The following is a 22,972-nucleotide window of genomic DNA, read 5'->3' as shown; positions in this document are numbered from 1 at the left end:
CTTAGATATATTTTTTAATGTGAACATTGTAGCTTTAAACATAATTTTTTATTTAAAGATAAAATACATATGATGCTTGCAATTTATATTTGTTTGTTTATGAGGCTGAGAAGTTAGGAAAATTTTAAAATCCAGTTAATCTTTCACAATGATGAAAAAAAAAAAGAACCAAATGCATGATGTGATATTTTTTTGTTTTGAATGAGTCCCATAGAGCCATACTAAAAAGTGTATCATAAAAAATAACACATCTTATATATACTATAGATAAATATTGCATTAGCAAAAACAAACATGAAAACATGTTATTATATAACAAAGTTGTTAAATTAGAAAAACACTTGTTATTTTGAGAACAGATGTGCCATTTCTAAAAATAAATTCAAGATTAAAAAAATTACCAAAAAAAAGACAAATTAACTTTGCCTTTAACAACTTTTTAATTTTAAATAACCTTTTCTAATAAAAAAAATTGTAATGTGATATGTAAATGCATAGACCTTACTAAAAAGAATATAATGAAGAAAAAAAAGTCCAAAGTCTAAAAAGACTTTATAAAGATTCGAAGTCAAAAAAAAAAAAAAAAATCCTCAACAGAACTGCGGTCAACAACCCAATTGCAAAAATCTATGTAGATTTTTGCTGGCAACACCCTAAAACAATGTCGTTTTGGAAAATACTTTTTTGTAGATGATTGAAATTTTAGCAAAGGGTCGTCTGTGAAAGTTATAACTATTTGGGTCATTTTTTGTTTTGTTTTGTTTTGGTTTTTTTTTTGGTAAAAAAATGATTACTATGGTCATTTTCTATGAAATCTATGATAAAATCTTAATATTTTGAATCAATTTATTATTTTTTTTTGTTTAATTAGGTCATCAGATTTTTTTTCTTACAAAAGGACAGATTACCGGCTAAAACTTTGAACTAACCATTTTTAGTCGGTTTCACATATTTAACTAGTCTCCTGTTTTTTTTCATGAATTTGGTCAAAACATTTGGACTTTCTCAAGACTACATTATTTTTACCAATAACTAAAATATTAGGATTTTTTTTTAAGATTACCCTTGAACAAGTGTACATTATTGTTAACAAATCATTTGTAAAAATAACACAAATTTTTATTATAAACAAAAGAAATACAGTTAATTTTTGGGAATGCAAAGTTGGACTAAGTACCCTAACCCCTGATTTGTTTGCTGACAACATCAAGTACATTCCTCTTATGTATAGTTATTGGTGTCATGGTGAGATGCACTATATAGATGTTTCTCTTATGTTCTTTAACCTAACTAGCTACCACCTAACCTCCATACATTACCTGATAATAATCATTGGATAACACACATCCATTGAGGATGAACAATCAATATTGAATGGCAATTTAAATGGAAATGAGTAAAGAGTGAATATGTATTTAAACTGCCATTCAAAGTTCATTTGAAACATCCTAAAAATACAGTCCAAATTTTTTGTTTTAAATCATTAAGAAAATCATAGTCATCAATCATCATATAAAAATCATAAGTCGTGTATCTCAAAATATCATAACATTTGTCAAAATATATCAGAGTATAACATCCCAGGCTAAACAAATGGTGTGTGCACTGTAATCATCTCGAGCTCTTCCCCTTGCTACCGGAAGTACCTGAAACCAAAACTGAAAACTATAAGCACGAAGCTTATTGTAACACCTGTTCCAGGTATCGATTTATATTTATAATTTTTAGGGTTTTGTGCATGGACTCGGCGAGTTGGGGCGCTCCAAATCGTCGAGTAGAGACTGTTAGTGGACACGGGGTTTGGGTCCTACTCGGCGAGTCGGAAGGCCCCGACTCGACGAGTAGGAGCTGTGAAGAGAAAACCTAATTTTTAGGGTTTTCACCCTATTTAAAGAACTTATTGCGCCTCTTGTGGCCTCCCTTATCACCCTCACATCCAGAGAAAACCCTAGACCGATCTTGAACCATCTTGAGTGAGAGAAAGAGCCGTTGTGAGTGAATTTGGGGCATTTGTGAAGTATTCCAGAGTTTCAAGAGGCAGGAACAAGGAGAGGAGCAGTAAATCCAACATCTACTCTGTCTTGGCCATCATTTTGAGGTATAAAGTCGTCACCTTGATCTCTAATTGATTAGATCCCTTTTCTTGGTAGTAAATGGCCATTTTTTGTGCAAAATGGAGTCAAGCTTGAATCTGGACTTATCACAAGGATATGGTTCCAGATGTGGACCTCTCAAGGTCCCCACTGGCATAAAGTTGCTCACTTTATGCAGCCTAGCCCTTTCAATGCACAAAAACCTTGTAAGAAACCTAGTTTTGAGGTTATGGCCTTGTAGGGCCTTGCATGCACGTAAAGTTTGCAACTTTACGTGGTATCTGCACTAAGGGAGTTTGGATCTGGAGTTTGGGACCATAGATCCCACTGAAAAGGGCTGAACTTGTTAAGGACTGAAGGAACTCGTCGAGTCCCTTAGCTGACTCGACGAGTCGGGGTAGGGTTTGCACGTTTCTGGGTTTCTAGATGAGTGTAGTGAAGGATTAGGGTTTTGGTCCGTTTAGATCTTAGTTTTTTGGACATATGATGAACTCGACGAGTCAATAGGGTGACTCGGCGAGTTGAGGCGAGACTCGGTGGGATGGACTCGGGAGGAACTCGACGAGTTACGAAAGGTAACTCGGCGAGTTAACGAGTAATACAGGAACTCGATGCGTTCATGGGTGCACTCGACGAGTTGAGGTCAACATGGACTGTTGACCTTGGCTGTTGACCAGGGTTGACCAGAGTTGACTTTGAGGGTAATTATGGGATTATGACAAGTTAATGGTTATAGGCAGTTGAGGAGGAGCAGTGCGTGGGACATACCTGATTCTAGCTTGTCAGTTCAGCATTTGAAAGGTGAGTCTTCTCACCATACCAATGGTTCTAAGGCACCAAGGCCGACCCATTTTATGTGATGTGGTACACTAGCTGTAGTAGAGATATGTGGTATAATAGTTAGCTTTATGCTAAGGGGTATGCTAGTGATTATATGATATTTGCATGGAAGTCCCCGGGGGGAGCCCGTGGCTGTTGGATATAAGACCACACGGGGGAGCCCGTGGTATTCCTAGGTGAAGACCATGTGGGGAGCCCATGACATGAAGGCATAAGACCCTGGGGTGAGCCCACGACATCCTTGTATGTTTATGTATGTGTTAGGTAGTATGATACATACCTCCGTGGTATATGATATACTAGTTGATTATGTATGTTATTGCATGGAAGACCCCCCCCCCCCCCCGGGGGGGGGGGGGGTGGGAGCCCGTGGCAGTTGGATACAAGACCATGTGGGGGAGCCCATGGCATTCCTAGGTAAAGACCATGGGGGAGCCCATGACATAAAGGTATAAGAACCTGGGGGAGCCCATGACATGAAGGTATAAGACCCTGGGGGAGCCCACGGCATCCTTATATGTTGTATGCATGGCTTTGTTGGGTTTTGAGCATTCTAACACTCCTATGGTGTACATGCAACCCTATAAACCTTGGATCTATGTTTTCTCTATTATACATGCAAATATTAACTATTCCAAGGTTTCATCCTAACTAGCATATTATGAAGCACCTATACTACAAAGTTCTAGTTAGATGACATACCTTTTGATGTAGCTTGATGTCTTCAAGCTTTAAGAGCTTAGCCCCAATAGTGTGGAAGCCTCAAATGGAATCACAAATCACCAAAACACCTTGGAAGAACTTGAGAGAATATGTATGCACACTAAAATCGGCCCACTCTTATTTTCACACACTTGTGCCAATTTTGTGAGCCAAGGACCCCTTTATATATTATGGAGGATTAGGGTTACATCCATGTAAACCCTAATACCCATGACCTTTCATTTACATAGGATCCATGGGTTAAAAGCTCCATGGACCATCCATGAAAGCTTAGCCCAACCTAAATGAACTTGGCCCATTCCATATATATAAGAGTCCATATTTAATTAGTTCTTTTTGATCACTTAATTAATTCTAAATTAATTATTGATCAATACTAATTAAATAATATGATTCCATATTAATATATTAGAACTTATAATATATTAATATAAACCATAAATATATTATTCTCAAAAGACTATCCATATAAATTGTGCCGGTGAAGTGCAACCCAAATGGACCATGCTGGGTCGGGTCAAGTACATACCAAATATAGTTATGGACTTAGACATTTATCCAACAGTCTCCCACTTGGATAAGTCTAAAACTATTATTGAGTATGACTTCAAAACCTAACTGGCAATCGTAGCTCTTAAAGCCGCTATCGAACTCTGACCTTGTCAATGACTTGTCCATTAGATAAGGGATCATATATTCCTCCATTCTAGATATCATATGGACTGAGACATGGATTATAATCATTCTCTCTGTCCATTTGTTGTTTCCCGATTTTCGATTTATGATGACTGACTGATTGAACAAATCAAATCAGTCCTGGCTTGGCCAAGCACTCGCATGTGTCATCGCTAAATCATCGAGGGGCCCACAGATATCGCTTTTATCCCGAAGGTAAAAGGAATGGATAAACTTCGACTCATATGGCTTGTTCTACTACTTGTTGAATCATACACAAAGGCACGTTTTATAACATCGAGTTACCAAATGCGTTTTCGTGCAATCAATGTATAACCAACTCATAGTAACAACTCATATCTCTAGGTTTGAAGAATATAAGATATTATCGTCTCATGATCACTCGTGATAAAATCCATGAAGTGATTCAAATGAGCGCGGGTTGAATCCAATACTCAGAACTTATGAGCACTCATGAGTGTTGTAGCACCACTTTGTCCACCAACTTGGACCTCTACAAACCAACCCATGACAGTCTTGATTCATATCTACTTCCAACATATGACCGACTGTGGATGGTTTGAATTACTTAATCATTCAGGAAGAGCGACTTAGTTATTCTGGAAGTCAAAACATGCAAAGTGAAACACAAGAATAAATGAATCAAATATGGTATCAAACCCTATGAATATAAATAAACACTTTTATTTATCACCATACTGATTACTCATTATTCATTGTTTCGGTTTTATCAACTTTATACTTGAATTAAAAACACTAGTTGTCCCATGCTCTAAGCATGTACACTATGTTTTTCTTAAACAATAGCTTTGCCATACACCAAGTATGAACTCTATGTTTGTCTATGATCCTTACTTTGTGAAATAAACCAATTGAACATAATTTCAATGATTCTAATTTCACACTCCCAAATCCTTATCGAAAAATGTGAGAATTTCAAATTCCTATCATTTATCGAAATCTGTTTAGATTTTAAACTTATATGCACTGACCCTCCTGTAATGAATATGTACAAAGTCACAAAGACTTGTCAACAGTCATTATAAGGTATTCCAATGGAGATCAACTCCATGGAAACTAAGTCTCATATTCAAAGTACATTGCTTTGGACATGCTTCTTGCATTAAGTTTTCTAATCTTACACAAATAACTTCCACCTATGGAGACAACTCCATATTCTCATTTTGACTATCACTTCTGAATAAGAGATGCCTCTTTTCAGAATATGTCAATATGGTCCTTCCAGAATTATCACTATACTTCCAACTGTCCCTGAGCAACCAATCTTTGGTAAACCTCAGATTGTCCTCGACAATTGCTTAATCATTTTAGTCATATCCAATTCTAGACCTTTTCCCTTCTTAATGCCTCTGGGCATTTGGAAAAATTTAGAAATGACAAATATTATAGCACATGCAATCGATCCTGTACCCAAAGCAAATGGTACACGATTCATGATGTCTCACATAAAGACATGATTCTAGACCAGTCTTTTGCTACAATATTTTTATTTGCCATGTTTTCAAAATTTGACTATGAAGAGGGATGCCGTAATCATAATCGAATTTTTAGAACGCAATATATAGAATTTCCTTAAGTTGAACCAATCCAACATGAAATTCATATATATATTCTTGACTAAAGATGATTAAGGTCTCAATCTAAGCCTTTAGAACTGAAATGAAGTATATCCTCTCCCTTAATTATAGCAAAACAACTTTTTCAATCCCTGCAGCCTCACGAATTGAAACTTTTGTTTTCTATAATTAACATTGCTAACTTGCAACACTAACAATAATTATCATGCTCCCACTAACATGATGATTATTAGCATAACACTTATGCTCCCACTAGCTTTGACATGTACTCAGAAATCAGCTGGACTTCTAGAAATCAATACTTTATTGACTTTCTTACCAAAGTTTAGATTTTTGATACGAGATGCTTTGATAAAACTTTATCAAAATCATACACCTTTCCTTAGATATCATGCATGTGTGTCTAAACAATTTCAGAACTATGAAAAGGGATGTCGTAATCATAGTCTCAATTGTTTAGACCTTTTGCCATCTGCTTCAAATCTACTTGGTGGAAGTGTTTCCTCACCATCATTTTCATGAATCGGAGAGAAACCTTATGACCCTTAGATTTTATGGTGTATGTGTTCTTATCCATGTGAATCGTCAAAACCATAGTCACAAGACAAGGATAATGACAAATCCAAACTCATATGGACTGAACTTATGCAATCTTAACTTCTTGCCACCTGGCAGTACGGGGCCTGCCATTGCTTCCAAGTTGTTATGCAACCAATTGAGAACTTTCAGAACTCCTATGCAAAGCCAACTTTAACTGGAATGGGCACAGAATATGTCAACACGATAGGTTATAAACCTCAAGTCGTGTGCTAGTGAAGAATCTCAGGTTTTATTCTTGATTAGTTCTTGAGAATTTCAAGACCTTTAAGACTCCCACTGTCCTCTTGACATATAAGACTATCTTGCCAAATATTCAAGAGATAGTGCAGATTCTTTATCAAGACAAACACTTCACACAATTGGCCTTAGTTGGTCTTTGTTTTATCCAAAACATCACAACTTACCAATTTCAAATGTACAAGAGTAGGACACTTTTACTCTTACATTTGACAAGTGTTTTAAACCTTTCTTTAAGATATGTCACTCAAGTTACAATCTTGGAGTATGACTCTAAGAATTGTTTGGGAACGAAGTATGACTCGTCTTCCTGATCTAACCATTTCAATAATTCATGACTCCTCTTCTTAGTCATAAGAATGCACTAAGATGACCTTTAGAGGACTAATTGTGATATGATTTCTAAATCATTAAGATGATCACAAACATGATACTAAAGTACTCTCCCATCTTTTTAGATTTGAGAAACTTTTATCTTTCTGCCTAATTTGATTCTTCCCATTCGTTCTGCCATACATTGAGACTTTTCCTATGTTTCAGAATTATACTTAAACTTGTAAGTATAACCATATTTACTAAACTTTAGAAAATCAAATAGTCTTAACGAGCTTTGTGGTGGACATGACCAGTGCACAAGAATGTGTACTCGATCCCTTTAGTCCTTCACTTGACTCACACATCCATGTGAACAAGTAATTAGTCTTGATTTTCCAATGCTTGAAAGTTCTCATTCATCATACTATTCAACTTGCATGATTCCAAGTTTCGGTCCAATTGAAACTTGGGCGATGAGGAACTTTCCTGATTTGGTAAATTTAGACACTACCACAAATGAAAGAATCAAATCCATTTTCCAATATTGCTGTCAGTGGAATCATATAAGCAACAATTTTCCACAAATGCCATTGTAAGGATACTTCAAATAAATAAAATTAAACAATTTTCTTTTATTTTAAAACTTTGCGGAAAAACTTATCCTTACAATCCACATGGAAAATTGTTGTTATCTATTCCTTAGCAATATATCATAACTTCTTAAGCAACTGCTCAAAATTCTGATGCGATCGAAATCCACCTTCCCGATCAGAATCAACATATACTTCCTTTAAGATTTCTCTATATTCTTTGATTCTTAAAACATCAACATGTGACCCAGTTACATCATGTAATGAGGATCTCAGAATAGAACTTAACAGAGTTAGATAATGGGCTCTACCTGATGTAGAGTCAAACTTATTGACTTTAACATCCTTAGGTAAATTTGGCAGCTTTGCAATCAACGCCCCTTCCTTTGGCAAAATAAACATATGGACCCTTTGGTAATGGGACTATCTCAGACTTAGCCTTTCTCTTTACCATTTGGTCAACCGGGTTGACTATGGCCAATCCCTTTCCATTGGGAAGAGAATGCTTTTTCTGGATTTCCAGTGTCACCATTGTCACTGTCCATAAAGTTTTTGGGAAGTTGATCTTCTAATCAAATTTGCTTCACTATCGTTCCAAATCATTGCTGATTCAGCAGCACCAAGCAAATAGATATGATCATTAAGGTTCATGTCATAGTCTGTTTCATAGTAGTCCCAAAGGAACTCACTATGTGACTTAGAAAGTGATTGAACATCCAACTTTCTCAAGACTTTGACACCCAACTCTCCCGGCTTGTCAATATGTGACTTCATCTCTAAGATGTGATCACACATAGACCTTGCTTGCCATTAGGGCTTGAGTGACCTTGAACTTGTGGGTTAGGGAGAATAATTGGAGGAGGTGGAGGAAGAGAAGTATGACTTCCATGAGCCAAACTCGGGAAGTCATATTCATTAGGAAAGCTTGGTTTGGGAAGATCATTGTTGTCTAAACCAGACATCAACAATGGGAGAAATTCACGTAAAGTTGATTTAAGTCCTTAATATAACACCTAATATGATATATTAAGGCTAGGACCCAAAAAACTATTTTATAACTTGGAAGAGGGATGCCGTAATCCAAGCTATAAAATATTTGAAGGTAGGTGAATGACGATTCACCAATTTCCACCAAGATAAACGAAATGTATTATTAGGTTTTAATTGGTTTTGAAACTCCTAGATTCTTTTGAGATTCATTGAACTTTTCAATGGCATGTTTCAATCTCGAGTGTGCCCTTCAGGTTTTGTGACTGGGATGCCGAGGATCACAAAACAAGGTGTGAAGTAACCATGCAAATATACTTGGTACCCTTAATATTTACCTCTCAATCGATGTGCCGGTTAACCACACACGCTCCAACGATACTATGATAAACATTAAGTTACCCTTTGCCTACCTTGTTAAGTCCAGGTTAGTGTGTCGGTTAACCACACACGCTCCACTAACAGCTTAAACAAAGTGCAAAGTGTAATTTCATGGATTAGCACCTTATTCACATTTTCCTAAGTAACTAAGATTGAGAATTAATAAAAGGTTTAGTTACTTAGTATTTATCATTAATACTTTTAATGAAAGGGAGAATTATAGTCCTTGTCCTACCTGTTCGGCTAACGACCCTCCACCAGTCAAGGAAGCGGTGTGTGAGAGTAGACACCCATTAAACTGCCATTTTATAGGCAGTAACCTTATACCCCCCCCCCCCCCCCCCTTATAGACCGGCTTCGTGAATGAGGCCTACTATTGGTAAGACGACTTGATCTTATACATATAATATATTAAACTTTTAATATTATAATAGTATAAGGGTGTATTTTAGACATTTAAAATACTTGGTGGTTTAATCTATTAATTAAACTAAACTTTTAATTTAATTAAACTCAAACCATATCTTTATTTATGGATTTAATAATACTCATTTAATTAAACGCTTTAATTAACTATTAATAAAGTCCATAAGAGTTAATTTGAATTATTCAATAAAACATCATAATTCTAATTATTAAATTCAAAATTAAAACCATTTAATTAATTGTTTAAGTTATGAACCCAAGACTTTTAGAATTCAATTCTTTTTTTTCATAAAAAGCTTTTTCCAAATTCCAAAACTTGAGGGCAAGTTTTGTAACTCTTGAAAACCTTTGGATTCCATAACTTATGGAGTTAAATACTTGTTTTATGATGAAACTTTTCACGTTCCATAACTTAAGAACAAGTTATGGAATTCTTTAAAACATTAACTCCAAATTTTGTAACTCCATAAAAACTTTAAATCAAATTTTTTTTTTTAAAAAAAAAAGCTTTCATATCCATAACTTATGGAGGTTTCAAAACACTTAAGATCACAACTTTAAAAAAAACTTTTGAGCTCCAAAATTTTATGACAAAATTTGTAACTCCTTAAAACATTTAGATCAAACTTTTAAAACTAATAAAATAATCATATCATTTTATCTTTTACTAAATTTGACCTAATTCAACTCATATAGGAAATGATTCAAATTTTACAAATAATTAGTTTTTTCACAAAACAAGTAATTATCTTAAAATTTGACAAACGTCATGTTTTTTTTTCCTTTTTTTCCAACTTGAAAATAAAACATTTGCATCAATATAACAGAAAACAACCCATGGCTCTGATACCACTGTTGGGTTTTGAGCATTCTAATACTCCTATGGTGTACATGCAACCCTATAAACCTTGGATCTATGTTTTCTCTATTATACATGCAAATATTAACTATTCCAAGGTTTCATCCTAACTAGCATATTATGAAGCACCTATACTACAAAGTTCTAGTTAGATGACATAGCTTTTGATGTAGCTTGATGTCTTCAAGCTTTAAGAGCTTAGCCCCAATAGTGTGGAAGCCTCAAATGGAATCACAAATCACCAAAACACCTTGGAAGAACTTGAGAGAATATGTATGCACACTAAAATCGGCCCACTCTTATTTTCACACACTTGTGCCAATTTTGTGAGCCAAGGACCCCTTTATATATTATGGAGGATTAGGGTTACATCCATGTAAACCCTAATACCCATGACCTTTCATTTACATAGGATCCATGGGTTAAAAGCTCCATGGACCATCCATGAAAGCTTAGCCCAACCTAAATGAACTTGGCCCATTCCATATATATAAGAGTCCATATTTAATTAGTTCTTTTTGATCACTTAATTAATTCTTGATCAATACTAATTAAATAATATGATTCCATATTAATATATTAGAACTTATAATATATTAATATAAACCATAAATATACTATTCTCAAAAGACTATCCATATAAATTGTGCCGGTGAAGTGCAACCCAAATGGACCATGCCGGGTCGGGTCAAGTACATACCAAATATAGTTATGGACTTAGGCATTTATCCAACAGGCTTATGTGGTATATGTAGTTTTTATAGCTAATATGATGTGTGTTAAGTGGATTGTGTGTGGGGTATACTCTGGGGGACTAACTAAGCATCCGCTTATAGTTTGTGGATTTGTTTCAGGTACTTCTGAGCCCAAGGGCAAGGGAAAGGCTTGATGGCGCGGCATGCACTCTCTCAGGCATTTGATGGGACTCTCTAATATTTTGAAATAAAATTGTAATTGATATGGTTTTGAAAACAATTGTATTTGGATTTCGTGACTTATGGAAATATGTTTTAACTAATCAAAAATGAAAATTTTCTTTTGAAAAATTGGGTCGTACAAGTTGGTATCAGAGCCTTGGTTTGAGGGATTCGGGCACACTCTTGGGTGTGTCAGGACTCAAACTAAGGAAATGGTAAATTTTTTTCAAAAAAATAAAATTTAAAAACTTTGAAGGAATGGAAAATATGAGAGTGCAACGCGCGTAATCAGCCGAGCCAAGTAAGTAGTTCCTCCAATATGTTAGCCATGTTATACTGATATTTGAGCTGTGATAATCGTATGGAACTTGCTATGTGTATGGTTTAAAATTGTATACGGTTAGGACCTTATAGCCTTAGAATGATTGATTTGGCCTTATTTCCTGTTCCTCGTATGGTTGTGGTCCTAGGGTAGAGTCTCTTATTCAAAAGTCTACTTGATCCTTTTCTGTGTATAATTTGCATGCATAAAGGCAACCTGTTATGATTGGTCTGATTGATATGGGTAGAGCAAATCTTAGGACAACCTAGGATTTGGGTTATGCGGTGGTTTGTGTTATATGATTTATTTTGGGACGAATTGGAGTTATCAGGTAGAGCTTTGGGGAAAGGTATATGTAGGTGTGGAAGGTAGTATTGGGCCCGTACTACTGAAAGCACAGGACCTGTACCCGAACTAGTGCTAGATCTGACAGCTCTAAGGAGGACCGGTGTGGGAAGATCCCCTATATAGATGTCCTAATTATTATGGTTTATGACATTTCAGTTCAGCATGGTGGTGACACGATTTGTGACAGGGGGATCAGGATCGGGATTAGGGTCTGGATCTGGATCGGGCAGCGGTACCGAGCCCATTGATGAGAGGTTGTGCAAGATAATTGCAGCAGAGATTACGAAGGGTATCCTTGACGTGACCCCAGTGATCTTTGGTACGGTCAAGGAGGGCATGATGGAGATCATGGAGGAGAGGCTCGGTTCATTTAGAGCCGAGATTGCTACGGGCCAGATCGGGGACCGAACTCCCTCGTTTAGGGAGTTCAAGGCGCGTGGAGCGCTGGAGTTTTTCGGCGTCAGGGACCCCATTGTTAGCCGACGCTGGGTGGGGGACATTGAGAATGCCCAGCGCACGAGTTCTTGCTCTGATGCGGCAAAGGTGGGTTTTGCTTCATGTATGCTGAGGGACAGAGCCCAGGATCGGTGGGGAGAGGTGACCAGCCAGGTGGGAGCAGCTGGTGTGGCTGAGATGACATGGGCTGAGTTTGTTCGACAATTTGACTTGGAGTTTGCACCGGCTATTGAGGTGCAACGGATGGTAAGGGAGTTCCAGGAGCTCAAGCAGACCACCAAGACTGTGGCAGAGATCACCGCTAAGTTTCGGGAGCGAGCATTGTTGATCCCACAGTATGCTACTGATAAGGACATTTGGAGGACGAGGTATCATTCCATGCTGAGGGATGATATTCGGGAGTTTGTGAGCTTTACAGGGTGCAAAACCCTGAATGAGATGGTGGAGAAGGCCCGTGAGCAGGAGATGGAGTTGGACTTCCGCACCAAGCGGAAGCCGGATCAGGCACATGCAACGGTGGGTAGGGCTAAAAAGCATAAGACCTCAGACACTTCCAGCAGAGGCCAGTAGGGCCGGGGCCTGTGTGCCAGGTGCGGTAAATCGCACAGTGGGACTTGTAGGACAGCAGGCTCAGGATGTTACGCATATGGCCAACAGGGCCACTTGAGCAGGGATTGCCCCAAGAGGGCCTTGATATGTTTCCACTGCAACCAGACTGGCCATAAAAAGGCCGATTGTCCGAGGTTGCAGGGAGGGGGAGGAGCAGTGGCGGCGCCCGCGCCCGCCACAATGAGGATTACTGATGGCCACCCTGCTAAGGCGGATGCTCCAGCGGTGAAGAGCTGCGCGTTTCAACTGACTACCGAGGAGGCTCGGGCAGCGCCAGACATCGTAGCTGGTACGTATTTATTCTTCTCTGCTCTATGTTTATATGTATTGCTTATATGTACGTTGTGCTTGTATACGGACCTTTTTGGTAAATGGTATGTCGGCTCATGTTTTGTTTGATTCGGGTGCTACCCAACCGTTCGTGTCTCTTGCGCTTAGCAAGAAGTTCCGGGACGCGCCGGGAACTTTGGATTCCCCGCTCGAGGTAGAGATTGCATACGACCGCACTGTGGGTGCTACGAGGGTGTATCAGGACTGCGTCCTGAATGTGCTTGGCGAGAGGTTTCGCGTTGATCTAGTCCCGTTACTGTTGCGAGGGTTGAAGGTGATTGTCGGGATGGACTGGTTGGGGGCCAATGGGGCCATGATTGATTGCGAGCGCCAGTTGGTGAGGGTTCGAACGCCAAGTGGGGGAGAACTGGTCATACATGGTGAAAGGGATTCGCAGGGGCCAACTCTCTGTTCGGCTGCTGGGGCTAGGAGATTTCTGCAGCAGGGATGTACGAGATTTCTGGCTTATATCTCAGATACGAGGGTTGAGACCACGACGGATGTTAGTAGTGTGCCGGTTGTACATGAATTTCGGGATGTCTTTCCCGAAGAGTTGCCAGGAGTGCCTCCGGAGAGGCACGTGGAGTTTCGCATTGATTTGGTGCCAGGTGCCGCTCCGATAACGAAGGCACCATACCGGTTGGCACCGCCCAAGATGCAGGAGTTATCTACGCAACTTCAGGAGTTGCTAGATCGAGGGTTCATCCGTCCGAGCAGTTCCCCGTGGGGAGCTCCGATCCTGTTTGTGAAAAAGAAGGATGGATCGCACAGGATGTGCATTGATTATCGAGAGCTGAACAAACTGACGGTGAAAACCGTTATCCATTACCGAGGATCGTTGATTTGTTCGATCAGCTACATGGTGCGTCTTGGTTTTCCAAGATTGATCTTCGGTCTGGATACCATCATATGAGGATTCGGGATGAGGATATACCGAAGACAGCTTTCAGGACTCGGTATGTGCATTATGAGTTTGTGGTGATGCCATTTGGGCTCACCAATGCCCCAACAACGTTCATGGATCTCATGAACATGTTGTGTAGACCGATGCTGGATCGGTCGGTGATCGTTTTTATTAATGATATCCTGGTCTACTCTAAGACCAAGGAGCAGCACGAGCAACATCTGAAGGAGGTATTGGAGACCCTGAGGGCGGAGAGGTTGTATGGCAAGTTCTCCAAGTGTGATTTTTGGCTGCGGGAGGTTCAGTTTTTGGGGCACATCATCAACCAGGAGGGTATCTCGGTTGATCCGGCTAAGATTGGGGCAGTGATGCAATGGGAAGTACCGAAGAATGCTTCCGAGATCCGTAGCTTCTTGGGTCTAGCGGACTATTATCGGAGATTCATCCTGGATTTCTCCAAGATTGTTGTGCCCTTGACCCACTTGGGTCTAGTTGGCTTTTGAGACCCTGAGACGGAGGTTATGCGAGGCTCTGATTCTAGTACTACCCGAGGGGTTATATGATTTGGTGGTGTACTGTGACGCATCGATTTTAGGGTTAGGTGCGGTACTGATGCAGAGGGGACATGTGATAGCTTACGCCTCGAGGCAGTTGAAGCCTCATGAGGCGAATTACCCCACTCACGACCTGGAATTGGGGGCAGAGGAGGTGCACCATCTATACTTATCACAAGAGTTTGAAGTATTTGATGGACCAGCAGAACCTCAACATGCGACAGAGGAGGTGGTTGGATGTGATAAAGGACTATGATTGTGAGATCCTATACCATCCCAGGAAGGCCAACGTGGTGGCCGATGCTTTGAGCCGTAAGGTGGCAGGCTTCCCGATCGGGAACATTTGTTTGAGGATGACCGTGATCTCCCCGTTGTTTGATATGATCAAGGAGGCTCAGGTCGAGGGGGGTGAAGATGGAGAATTGGAAGATAGAGCGGATTCAGGGACAGTATCCTTTGTTTGTTAAGGATAGCCGTGGTCTTTTGACACAGTGTGGCCGGGTATGGGTACCGGTGACTGGAGGAGTGAGGCAGAAGATACTGGAGGAGGCACACAAGTCCAAGTTCTCTATACATCCAGGGGCTACGAAAATGTATAAAGACTTGAGACTAAGTTACTGGTGGCCCTGCATGAAGCGGGAAATCGCCTGGTTTGTGGAGCGATGCTTAACCTGTAGGAAGGTCAAGGCCGAGCATCAGCGGCCTCATGGCAAGGTTCAGCCGCTACCCATCCCCATGTGGAAGTGGGAAGAGATCACTATGGACTTCATTATGAAGTTACCGAGGACGGCAAGGGGGTGTGGACTCCATATGGGTGATCTTAGACAGACTGACGAAGAGTGCCCATTTCATTCCGAGCTCTGAGAGTATATCCGCTTAGAAGTTGGCGTATATTTATGTACGAGAGGTGGTGGCTAGGCACGGGGTTCCAGTATCGGTAGTCTCTGACAGGGATGTTCGGTTTACATCGAGATTCTGGAAGAAGTTTCACAAGGAACTAGGCACCCAGTTGCATTTTAGTACAACGTACCACCCTCAGACAGACGGCCAGAGAGAGAGGACGATCCAGACACTGGAGGATATGCTGCGAGCATGTGTGTTGGATTTTTGAGGGAGCTGGGATATGTACCTTCCACTGGCAGAGTTTTCATACAATAACAGTTACCATGCCAGCATCAACCGACCTCCATTTGAGATGTTGTATGACAGGAGATGTAGGACCCCGGTTTGATGGGACGCAGTTGGACACCGAGTCATGGGGAGCACTGAAGTGGTGCTCAAGACTATCGGGCTGATTCAACAGGTGCGCGACCGACTGCGAGTCGTGCAGAGCCGTCAGAAAAGTTATGCCGACCGGCGACGATCAGATCTTGAGTTCCAGGTAGGGGATTTCGTGCTATTGAAAGTGTCTCCCTGGAAGGGGGTCATCAGGTTTAGAAAGAGGGGCAAGTTAGGGCCACAGTATATAGGCCCTTTCAGGATTATGGCCCGGGTGGGCAAGGTGGCCTATCTCTTAGATCTGTCGGATGAGCTTAGCCAGATTCATAACACCTTCCATGTGTCACAGCTTCGGAAGTGTGTCACTAACGAGTCCGCAGTCGTTTCTATGGATGATATTCAGGCGGACAAGATCCTGAACTACATTGAGAAACCAGTCGCAATCTTAGATAGAAAGTCCAAGGTTCTTCGGAACAAGGAAGTGAAGCTGGTAAAGGTGCAATGGCAGCACCGTAGGGGCTCCGAGTGGACTTGGGAGCCGGAGGACAAGATGCGAGACCACTACCCGGATTTGTTTGAGCCAGCAGACTTCGAGGACGCACTCTAGTTCAAGTGGGGGAGACTTGTAACACCTGTTCCAGGTATTGATTTATTTTTATAATTTTTAGGGTTTTGTGCATGGACTCGACGATTTGGGGCGCTCCAACTCCTCGAGTAGAGACTGTTAGTGGACGCGGCGTTTGGGTCCTACTCGACGAGTCGGAAGGCCCCGACTCGACGAGTAGAAGCTGTGAAGAGAAACCCTAATTTTTAGGGTTTGCACCCTATTTAAAGAACCTATTGTGCCTCTTGTGGCCTCCCTTATCACCCTAACATCCAGAGAAAACCCTAGACCGATCTTGAACCTTCTTGAGTGAGAGAATGAGCCTTTGTGAGTGATTTTGGGGCATTTGTGAAGGATTCTAGAGTTTGAAGAGGAAGGAACAAGGAGAGGAGCAGTAGATCCAGCATCTACTCTATCTTGGCCATCATTTGAGGAACAAATACTTTAGAATATTATTAACTTTTAGATTGACATATGAATTTATTTTCTATATTTAGGATGCAGTTTCGTTTACTGGTGATAACTGTCACACCCGCTTCGAATATTGATAAAAGTATTGCAACAAGTCCATTAACTAAGTGGACATCCTTTAAAAAAGTGTCTAGACATAAAGAATTAAAACACAACTTGGAAGATGTTTACGATGTTGATAATCTGGAAACAATGTCCTCAACCAAACGATCATTAACATCAATGACAGATCGTACTTTTGGAGAAGGCAAGCCAAAACTGTTAATTCCAAATAAAGAAAAATAATATATGATTTTCATGATTTTATATGAATAGTTGGGTGATTTGAGTACGGTTGATTTCATATTATGTTTACATACTATTTGGTTTGTGGATTTGGTTTTTGATTACTTTGTTTCATACTATTTGTTTTTTGGGTTAGAATGTTAATCATTTAAATACATTTTGGGTTTTATGAAATGTTGATTTATTCATCTATTTGCCTTTTGGGTTTAAACTCATATGAATTTAGAATTTTAATTATTTTTTACTCTATTATTCCATTTGAATGTGAGTTTGTCAGCATTGTTACAATGTTTTTCATTACAACTTTAATATAAATATTAGCAAACTACAACTTTTTATGAAATTATAAACTTTTATAAATCTTTTAACCGTTCTAAAATAATTATTTATAGTTCCTTGTGAATTTATTGATAAATTTATTAGTAAACATTTACCATTGAATTATTATTATTTTTTAGATATTAATGATATCCACAATTTTACAAATTTAAATAATAAAACTCATTACAATGACGCTAAAGAGAGGCGAAGACTAAGACGTTTACATTTTTTTTTGTAAATGGAATTTCCCTAACGAGGCTTTCCGGGCCAGCTTTCGCGCACCGACTAATCCCCCGCTACGAACATGAGGCTACGCCTTATGCCTTGGAGTCACTGCAGGAGAACCTCCATGGCCACAGAGGCTAAGTAGTGCTAGGATTTGAACATGGGTCAATATGTTATCTACCATATCTTCCACATGTCTTATTAAGTCACCACAACCCAAGTATAAGACATTTACATTTACAAAATAGAAGATTGAATTCTATGTCTAAAGGAGAAACTTTATTTCATCATCTAAAGCAAGAAATATTTTTAATTGTGTTTCACTTATACCTTTTCCACCCTTAGATCAAATTGCTTACGTCATCTTGACCAATGTTTGGTCAAACACGTTGTCCATCAATGTTTCCACTCAAACCTTCACCAATTTCTATTATCCCTGAAATAAATTCAAATCCTCCCCAAATTTAAAGTCATATGCACTGACCATCCTATATGTTTTGCAAATCAACATGGTATATCTTCTCAATTATTCTATTTCTTTCTCAGTGTACATCGATGGTACCAAAATTCATCAAGGACAAAACAGTCACCTTGTATTTAATTCTTATTAATATAGTAAATACTTCCAATTTTGAAGATAATAATCGGTCTCATACATGTTAAATTACAATTGCTTGATTTCCAACTATCTAACTCAATAACTTTATGTAATTATTCTTAACCTTACCTTTTTCGATAACGTTATTGATTAGATTTACTATAATTAAGTTTAAATTGCAGAGATTTTTACTTGAAAGTAATGAGCATTAGTTGATGTTTTTATTGAAGCTTGAGGATGATGCAAAACTCAAAATCTCTTAGTGGTAATATCCTACATACTTAATAATTGATTATTTCGATAAAAATAATTTCCATTAACTTTGATAACAAATTTTTTGAATTAAGCATACTTTTATGATTACAAATTTATTTTCTCTACTCACTTGTACTTATCATCCTGAAGATGAGAAAAGATTAACCATGTCTATATTGAAAAGTGCCAAAAAGATCTTATTGGTCCATGATCTTCAAATGTTCTTTGTTTTTTATTCGTTTTTGTGTATTTGATTTGTTTCTTCAAGAAACTCAGTTTTCTATTAATTTTGATAACAAATTTGTTGAATTAAGCATACTTTTATGATTATAAATTTGTCAATTTCCATTGTTAAATCAAGTGTAAATGAATTTGAACAATCGTTAAATTTCATATTCTATAATGTAATTTATGCACTAATTAATAAAATAATGGTACATATCCAAGTGGTCGGGTACCTCCAAGACAATAAGCAAACATGTAAATTATATGCAATTTCACAATATTGTAATTTTTTTACTGGATTTAAATGAACACTTACTTCTTTCACTTGATTTAGATTCTTGATTACTCATATAAGGTTGTAATAAAATAAAATTATGATAAATTGAAAAATTGTTCAGCAAAACCTTAAAGTTTTGAAATTTGTTGGAAATTTGGTTATATATCAAGTTAGGCTTCTTTTTGTGTTGTCATGTTTGTTGATTTGGCTATGTAGGGTTAATTTGAAGTTCTATTTATTTACGAGAATGTTAATGTTCACATCCAAGAGAAAACTATCACAACTGGTAAGCATTCTAAATGATTTTTTCACTTACATTAATCAAAACTGTTATTTTAAGTGGTGCGTTCTCATGGATGCCACACCGGTTGTCACTATATAGACCTTCTAGCGGTCTATAGAAGAATCCTAGCGGCTTTATTATTTTGTTGCGTTTTCAATGAAGTATCACTCTGTCAACATTCTTCTCTATAGTTTTTTCTCTTATTTTCGATATAGATGCTTGTCACAACAATAAGGTAGAAAGAGATGTTAGTGACCATTAAAGATGAAAAGGTAATATATAATTAAAGAGTAATATATAAAGTGTAAATTGTAGATTTATGATATTTATTTCAATGAAAAATATGTTGTTTGATTGTTAGGTTACATATCTGTTTTTTTTTTTAATAATTTGATTTTGACAATTTTTTCTGAATTTGATAATTGAAGCAGGTAGGAAAGATATGTGCTAACGATTTTGAATTTGTATTGCCCTATAGAAACCAACCGTAGCTTCACAAACCATTCCCTCATATCTCAGTAGGTCTTAACATTTCCCAAAATTCAGCTATAAGAAGTCATGGATGCACTTCTTGAATCAATCCTCTAAACTGAATTTCGTTTGTTAGTTGGATGTAGTGACCAAAATGCAAGATTTGTGAAAGTTCATTATTATTTATTAGTGTTAACCTTTAGCAAATTATGAAACTAATATTATATTTTTGTTCATAACATGTTTTTTTTTGTAATAATTTATTTGATCGGAAGATATGTATGTGATTGGGTGAGCCAGAAAAATCATATTTTAATTTTTATAAGGAAAAAATACTTTGAAATCGACCAAATTACAATGTCTGAATTTGATGTTTATGGTTATGACAATTCACTTTATTTGTAATGTTTATCAAATTTCTTTACATAATTTAATGTTGTTGGTACATGTAACAACTTATTGTTGTTTTTGGTTTTACAGGGCCAATATGAAAAGGGTCATATGAGCCTCCATGGGGGTTGGTACACGGAACAAAATCAATTCATAAAGCTACTACACAATATGTTTTAATCAAAAAGTCGCATTATGTTGTGATAAAACAAAGATCACATAGATCATTTATGTTAAAAATTACTTTATTAAAAAACCAACTTGCTCTAATATAAATATTAAATATTTTTATCTAATAAGTTTTGTTCAAAAACTCTAAAAATGAATCTAACTAACATTTTTTTTATTAAAATTCAACCTAAGACAAAACCGCCTATTTATGTGATATGTATTTAATTTATGTTCCCCACGTTTAACGTGTGTCATAATGTAGTTTAAAATAAACAATCATAAACACCTCCTTTAACTTCAATTTTAAAATCAAGAGAATTCTTGTGAGTTTTACGTGTAATGTGACTGATTTTTTCTTTGAAACTCAATTTTATTGCAAGTAGGAATGAGCTAGCAAAAATAAAATAACTACATAAGAAAATACAAATAATTGAGTTTTACAACCAAAAAAATACGTGATTGATTAACTATTATCTATTTTTATTTTAAAAACATATATTATTTCCTGAAAAGTAATGATAGAAAAAAGTAAAGAATAACTTGTTATAGTACCATGCACATGCATCGGTGCACTAAAATTGGAGAATAGTCCAAACCATTTTATTTACTTTTTTCTTAAATCAAATAAACACATGGGAGTCCAGAATACATCCATGCTGGCCACGTTTCCTCGTATTAACCAAAGGGGAGATTACTATTTTGGGGGAGATAAAGATAACTATGGAAATAAATATGGAAACTTACTTAAAGTCCTAGTATTAGTTCAGATTTTTGGGATTGTTTGGTAGTTTCTAATTTTTCAATTAAATTGTAGGTTTTTAACTTTTGGATCTAGAATGTTTAAAAAAAAGCGTGTTTTAAAAGTATTATAATTTTTCAGCAAATATTTTTTTCTCTTTCAATTTCACACCACTTCCTCCAATTTTCTTTTTTATTGTCTTCTCCAACGGTCCTGACCTTTTAAAATTTTAAATATCTTAAAAATTCAAATCTTAAAAGGTTTAGATCATTTCAACCAGTCCCTAAGTAAAAAAAGATTATATATAATTGAATCAATTCAGTTTTTATATATTAAGTGAATTATATTTAAAAAAAACTAAATTGTAATAACGATTCAAAAGATTAAAAGAAAACTATCACCTAAGTTCTGATAACGATTTAAAAGGTTTTATATAATTTTGTTCTATATTTCTAAATATAAATACTTCAGTTTTACCAACTTCTTAACTTCAAGTCGTCTTTGTTAATCTTAGTTGGCTTGTGAAGTCTTGTGTAGACCATACATACGGGGCCCCATTAAAATTGGCCTATTAAAATTGTTCTTATTGTTTATTTCTATTTAAATAATATATTTCATAAAACGTTAGTAGATTAAAGAAATGGAAAATAACTCGTTGGAATAGCATGGACACATGCATTGATCCGGCCATTAAAATTGAATATTAATAAAAAAACAATTAAAACCAAAAAATGTATTTAGTTTGAAACAATTAAACACATGCCATGATTGGAGTCTAGAAGATAAGAATGGTGACATCAATGCTGGCGCTATGTTTCCAGGTATTATCCAAGAGACACTCCTGCAGTCTTAGGCCCCGTTTGATACGTATATTTTCAGGTCCAAACAGATCTTTCTGGCTGAATGGACCGGAAAGACTGTTTGATTTGCACAAAAGAAGGGGTCTTTCCCGGTAAGATATGTCTTTCCCAGAAAGCCCCAAAATCATATCTTTCTGGCTGAATGGGCTGGAAAGACAATTATACACCAAACCCCGCCTCTTTCTTTCTTTATTGGATTATTAATTTTTTTAAATAACTTTTTTTAAATTTATTTTTTATTGAATTATTACTTTTTTTCATCATTCAGCACAGTCAATCAGATGTACAATCAAACAGCATGATTTCTTTCCCAGTCAGAAAACTTTCCCAGACAGCACTTTACTAGACAGCATTTTCCCAGACAGAAACTATCAAACGGGCTGTGGGGTCGTCTAGCAATTTCGTAAAAATAAATATTGAAACACAAAAGAAAACGAAGTACACTTACGAATCTAACATACCAAAAACATTTTATTAAAGTTAAGTGAAATAAATGTTTATAAGTACTTCCTGGTTTATAATCCATAAAAATTACGGTGATAAAATTAATTAAATTTTTATAGTGAAAACTCAAAATTATTAATCAATTAATTTAAATAAATTATTAATTAAAATATATTTTTTATTAATATAAAATATAATCGTTGATTTAAATAATTACGTGAAATTATATTACTTTATAATTTGTATTAATTTTACATTAATTTTTATTTTAATGTTATTAATTTAATATAATTAGAATTATTAAAAAATATATTTTGAAAATTTTAAATAAAGAATCAATAGGTTAACAA

Source organism: Lactuca virosa, chromosome 4 (genome assembly GCF_052849685.1).
Source record: "Lactuca virosa cultivar CGN04683 chromosome 4, Lactuca_virosa_CGN04683_v6, whole genome shotgun sequence".
In the NCBI taxonomy this organism is placed as follows: domain Eukaryota; kingdom Viridiplantae; phylum Streptophyta; class Magnoliopsida; order Asterales; family Asteraceae; genus Lactuca; species Lactuca virosa.
Note: the sequence above shows the minus strand (reverse complement) of the source record.